We start from the raw sequence: 6,482 nt of genomic DNA on the forward strand, positions 1-6,482 counted from the left end.
AGAACAGGAACAACAGAAAGAATTAGAATGAGCTGCTTAAATGCAAGTGTTAATGAAAAATGTGGAACACAATTGAGGATCAGAGAGAATGTTTGGTGCCCTCAGTGACAAAAACAAAAAACATGCGCACAAAATCCAAAACCTGAAAGTGAAATTAATGCCTTCCGTTTTGCCATGGCGATAGAAGGAAAGCCAGCCATTGGAAAGAATTTAGTATTTAGCCTGATGGTTTTATAGAGGACCTATGACTCTGCTGAAATCTGCATGTTTCATGTGTGGATGACAGAAGTGTCATATGTGTATGTGTCTCCTCGCCAAGGCTGAAAGAAGAGGTCTGACAGGGAACAGCTTTTAGCAATCTACTGTATCAAAGGCAGTACAGATGGCTGTTTTTGCTTTTAGCTTAACTGAATGTCAAAGGAAAAAAAATGGGCTCCCTGACAAGCACATACCCAACATGCAGAAGGAGGTTGAAACTGGGGCTTGTACCCAGGTGCATATCAATGACTGGGCAAACCTAATGCATGTGTAAATGTGTGTGCACATGTGTGCATTCCTGTATTTTAAGTGTGCCCTGCACTCTTTCCCCTCTTTGCCTGAATCCGGAAATTTCATAGAAAGTCAGCTTCTGCCACTGTGGGTTTGAGACCACAAAGAACACGATTCTTTCCTGCCTTTCCATTGCAAAGAGTAAACGCTATTGGAAATGATTTCTCACGGCACGGATGGACAAAAAGCATGCTAAGTTCACTGTCTCCATTAACCTTGCTAGCTGATGTGGCTGAGGGGAATGACACAGAATAAAATAGTGTGGAAGGGAGCTGCCTGGGACAGCCAGTGATGGGAATGACTCCAGGAAAACAGAGGTAATATATCTGCAGCCAGAACAGAGACTCTCACACGCGGAAGATGGAAATGAAGCCAGCAGTGCAGAAAGTAGGCACGCACATCTCTGGGGGCTGAGGAAAAAGGAAACAGAGAGGCAGACAGATCATGAATTAAGTGAGCCAGGGAATGTAGAGAGGACACTGGGAAATTCATGAAAGCTCAAAGAACAATCTGTATGCAGAAGAGTAGGAGCAGGGCAAAAAAGGAATTCAACCCCTCAAAGATTCATATGCTAGCCACACTGTCCTTAGCCTCACCTCAAACCCCTACTTTGGGAAAAAACTTTTGTCATTTGAAAAATACACTTTTAAAATGACTTAGGCATAACTTCCTTTTCTTAGTCACTTCCTTCCTTCTCTTTGATACAATAGTCCCTGAAAGAAAAACCAGGGGAGAAAAGCTGGTGGAAATGCGTACAATTTGAAACAATTGCTATTGTCCTCGATGCATTCAATCTACTAGGGCCTGACAGGTGTTCTGTTGCTGAAAGGATGGACTTACATATGGCCTCATATAAATAACATCTGGGGAATCAAGGTTTTGTGGGGACATCCTGAAGTTTACATAATTAGGGGAGCCCCATTTGAGGACAAAATTAGAGACTTATAATACAAAATTGCTGGGACCCTCCTAGAGGCTTAGAAAAGGCCCGGGCAAATGAGGGGCCACGTCAGATAATATTCATTACCTACCATGTATCACTATGTCAACACCTGTGCGGGGCGAGAGAGCGCCTTTCCAAAAGGGGTCCTCAGGCAAGGAAAAATAGGGTCAATGTATTCTTTTTTATTTAATCAGTCATCCAAGACAGCCAGGGCTTAAAACACCCACAAGGTTGTCTGCTCATTAGACTAAATTCTGCATCCTGTACTGCTAATAGCACTTCCTGAGGAAATGGGCTGAAATTCCAAGATAATATCACTAACAAACCAAGTGGTTTTAAGGTGCTAAGCATATTTCTAGGGATACCTAAGTGATTGCAGTATTTCACCTAGAATAAGATACAATCTCTTGGTCCTGTAGCAAATCTGATGGTGATGTGTGTGGTGTAAAAATGAAAGAAGCCAAAAGGTTCACCTTGAATCCTTCTAGATGGCGGAGACAGGCAGCTCATTGCTTACATGATATGTACAAACTTAATTGGAGCCATTATAGATAGTGTGAGACTCCTAAAGGATGTTACGACATAAGAAAATCGTGCACTAAGCTTATAAAAGGAGCCTTTTGTTTTGGAATCACGAGAACACCTGTGATTCAGCTCCACAGGAATTTAAGTGGGCCAGTGTCCTTCCTGTCATCATCAGGGGATGTTTTCCTCCTGGGGCCCCTTTGAGGGCCCTCATTTGCTCTGAGGTTGCTGGTTCAGGCACAAGGGATGTGAATGGACAAGGGAGGGCTTTCTTCTGCAAGGGCTCCCTCTTGTGGGAATCCCAATAACTATCGTGCAAGGGAAGGGGACATATACCCACACTATGACCTTACACAAGGCACAGTGTTTCCTATAAAGCCTCAATCATCAAATCTCGTCCAGAAATGATCTCTCCTTTCTGTTCTTACTGTGGTGGAACTGGTGTATTTCTCGATTCTATTAGATCCTTCTATAACTGTAACCCCCCAGTTCCTTGTCAGGCAAAGTGAGTGCCCTGAGACAAACAGCTCACACCCCACTTGGACATCCTCCTGAATCCGCCTCAATGCACAAGACCCTGAATTAATCCCTCCCTTACTTGCCTCTTCCCTTGCCTTCACCCTTCATTCCCTCAAAGCCTCTCAATTCACTTCGACCTCCAGGCTCTCTCATAGGTTCTTGTCTTCACCTGAACTTGCTTCCTCTTAGCCCTCTCCCAATCTTAGTTACCCTTCAGGTCTCAGCCTAAAAGTCTGGAGAGGCCTGCTTTCCTCCTCCAAGCTTGACGGTGGGGTGTCTCCTATTTGCTCCCACAGTCTTCTTTGTCTCCCTAACATAGCTCTTATTGGGCTCTATTTTGACTGCCTTTTTTACTTATCAGCATCTCTCACTAGACCTGGCTCCCCAAAGACAGAGATTCTGTCTGTTTCTACCTGTTTTGTTCCTGTTGTTGTCTGTCACTTAACAGGTCTCAACAGGTATTGGGTGATGAATAAATGAGTTAGTGGCACATCCCCAGACACCATTCTCTAATACTGCACACACTCAACCACTGATGCATACACATTTAGTACAATACCTAGGCAGTGTTTGAATACCACCAATCTATTTATAGAGTACCCAGCACCTACTATGTGTCAAACACAGAACTCGGCACGTGGAAAGGAATCGACAAAGACATTAAAGAGAAGTAGGATGATAGCTAGGGAAGAATTGTGTCTACGATGCCAAAGGAGGAGAGGGTTTCAACACAGGAGAGGAAAGATCTGCTAAAGCCGCAGCTGCTGAAAGGGCAAAATTCTCTAAGGCTTTACCACTTAGGTGGTCATTGTTAGAAACATTATCCTGAGCAATTTCAGTTAAGTGGTGAAAATGACTGGCTTGCTACTTTTAATCGCATTTCAAGGTTTCTATGAAGAGTAAGGAAGGAGCAGGCACTCTTGTAACTATTGCAAGAAAGGTCCCTAAGCAGTTGTTAGTTTTTATTACATCTTGGCCTTCATGGGGCCCCAGTGAAAGGCTCTGATTTGGCCAACACACCAGTCAGGACCTGGTGGAGTTTCACATCCCCCACATCTCCCTGACTCCTTTAACACGTCTCGTTTAGCTTCTCTGGCTTCTCATCTGCTCGAGGAACAATCTAAGATTGTGAAAGTGCACTTTGGAGAAGGGTAATTGCTGTGAATGACTAAAGAAGGCCTCCCAGAACTAAAGTGTTACCATGAGCTCTAAAACCTGCAAATCATATGATAATTATTCCTGAAGCGCCTTGGCAGCCCTTAAGTATAATTATCATGTAATCTGCAAGGCATGTAATGTTTTCAAAACAAGCAAGAATGGAAAAGAAAGCTAATGAGCCCATCTCTTTTTTATTAGCACAGCCCTCCTCTGAGGTCAAAGGGACTAAGGTATGGGCAGCAACAGGTCGTGTCCGAGAGCGCCTCTCTCTGCTGGGAGGTCTGTCACTTCATAATCCATCGGGACAGCCCCGTTTGCCCCTTAGCTCCAAACAGTGATTCTGTGTCTTTGTGCTTTGCTTTGTTTCATCTCTCAGACTCTGCAGGTGCCTCCTGCATTACCTACGTGAAATATTCAAGTGAGTCCTAAGGATTTAAAGATGAACTCAGAGAGAATTAACTTTGTCAGGCGTGGTAGATAGAGGCTTTTCAGTTTGTTTAGATTGCCATATAGAAAGGGGAAAATCAGGATAAATAGGTCCATAAAGCCTGTCGGTTCTGCTCCTGATCCATGATGAGCACTGCACCTGTCCTCCTGGATAACGCTATGATGATTACCCCTCTCCTCTGAAGCCATCAATGCCCTGGTGTGAAATGTGGCAACTATGTTTAAGAAACAAAGCACAACACAATTTTACAGCTCAGGGTGGGTGACCAAGAAAGGCGAATATATGGCTGTTTGGGGAGAGACTAAGTGAAAGGTAATTTTGAAAACTGCAGCCCATCTCCAGCAAAGAAGAGTATAGTTAGCTGCAATAGCGACACGTGGCTTGCCTGTGTTGGATGGTGGATGGAATCATTGGATTGTGAGGGCCTACAGCAAGGTCCCCTATTTGTGTATCCTACATGAATGATAAAGGCTGTGCATTAGCCCTCTTGGTATTACAGGACACAGATTCTGACACACAGAGTGATCTCAATAGTGACTGAATGAATATGATCCATACAAAAATCTAGACTGTTTCCAGAGCTCTTGGCTGACAGCAAATTGAGGCAGTGGACAGAAAAGAGAAATGAGAATAGAGTTTGCTAGTGTGTAGGCTACAACCACTGTCCCCATGTGTTATCAAATCTACTCCTGCTCTCATCCTCCCCCCACCTTCCCCTGCCCCACTCTGGGGCAAGTAGACTCTAGCCAGGGCAGGAAGATGTTTCTCTTCAAATTTCCCTCCCCTTGGCCAGCTGGCCAACCCTCTGGGACAAAGCAGTCAGATTCAGTAAAGGACGGTTCTTGGTCTCACACCAAAGACAAAAATGTTCAATGGATTTTTTTAAAATAAAATTTTGTTTGTTTTTTGGTTTATTTTATAAACCTCTTTAAAGAAAATTAGGGAAATATAGAAAAGTAGAAAGAATAGAAAAATTACCCAGAGTCACCGTGCCTATCTTTGTTAACATTTTTAGCATACTTCAGTGTTTGGTTTATTTTTTCTATAATTGTGGGCATACAGCACATATGATTTGTGTCTTACTTTAACTGAAGTAATAACTGTTTCCCTGTGGTCTTACTATAATACACTCTTTATAATTTTTTTGTTTTTGAGGAAGATTAGCCCTGAGCTAACATTTGCTGCCAATCCTCCTCTTTTTGCTGAGGAAGATTGGCCCTGAGCTAACATCCGTGCCCATCTTCCTCTACTTTATATGTGGGATGCCTGCCACAGCATGGCTTGCTAAGCAGTGTGTAGGTCCGCACCTGGGATCTGAACTGGTGAACCCTGGGCCGCCAAAGCAGAATGTGCGAACTTAACTGCTGTGCCACCAGGCAGGCCCCTATAAATATTTTTAATGGCCATAGGATGAAAGGGTTGTAATTTATGTCCTCATTACTCTATGGTGGCAACATGATATTATTTCCAATTTTTCACATTTCACCAATAGTGCCATGAGTAATGTCCTTAAGCATATATAGTCCTGTACCACATAATGACGTTTTGATCAATGATGGACTGCATATATGATGGTGATCCCATAAGAATATAATGGAGCTGAAAAATTCCTATTGTCTAGTGACATTGTAGATGTCATTAACTGTTGTAGCACAACACATTACTCACGTGTTTGTGGTGATTCCAGTGTAAATAAACCTACTGCTTCATCCCAACATCAAAGTACTGTTTCTCCCTTCAAACACCATCTCTTGGATCTAACCAATGGATCAAGGAGTTAAAGCAGCTTTTAAGGCCTACTACCTGAGGAGGACCTTTGCCCAGGCTATTGCTGCAACTGAGAAAGACACTGAGAAGACACTGATGCAATTCTGAAAGGATTACGACATCTGTGACTGCATCAAGAACCTTGGTTGGGCTTGAGGTGATGTCACCAAGGAGTATATGCAAGGCGTCTGGAAGAAGACACTTAAGAAGTTTGTCTATGACTTCAAAGGATTTGCCAAGAATAAGAAGGTTGCGAAAATCAACCAGGCTGTGGTTGAGATGGCAAACAACTTTAACCTGCATGTGGATGAGGAGCTCCTAGAGTGGGTCCTGAAGAATTGAATAAGGAGAAGTTATTGGAACTGGAATAGGAATGCATGGATGAAGAAGAGGCAAGAGAAAAGAAAACTTCAGGAGAAGAAAAAGCCGCAGCAGCCCCAAGAAAATTCACAGTGAAGGGTTTAGCAGAAGCTTTGTAGACCTCAAGAAGCTCCTTAAAATGTTTGAAAATATGGACCCCAACCCCAAAAGGTTTCCATTAATACAGAGGAATGTTCATGGTGCATTGTTTGC

The sequence above is a fragment of the Equus przewalskii genome, chromosome 13, assembly GCF_037783145.1.
Source record: "Equus przewalskii isolate Varuska chromosome 13, EquPr2, whole genome shotgun sequence".
Lineage (NCBI taxonomy): Eukaryota > Metazoa > Chordata > Mammalia > Perissodactyla > Equidae > Equus > Equus przewalskii.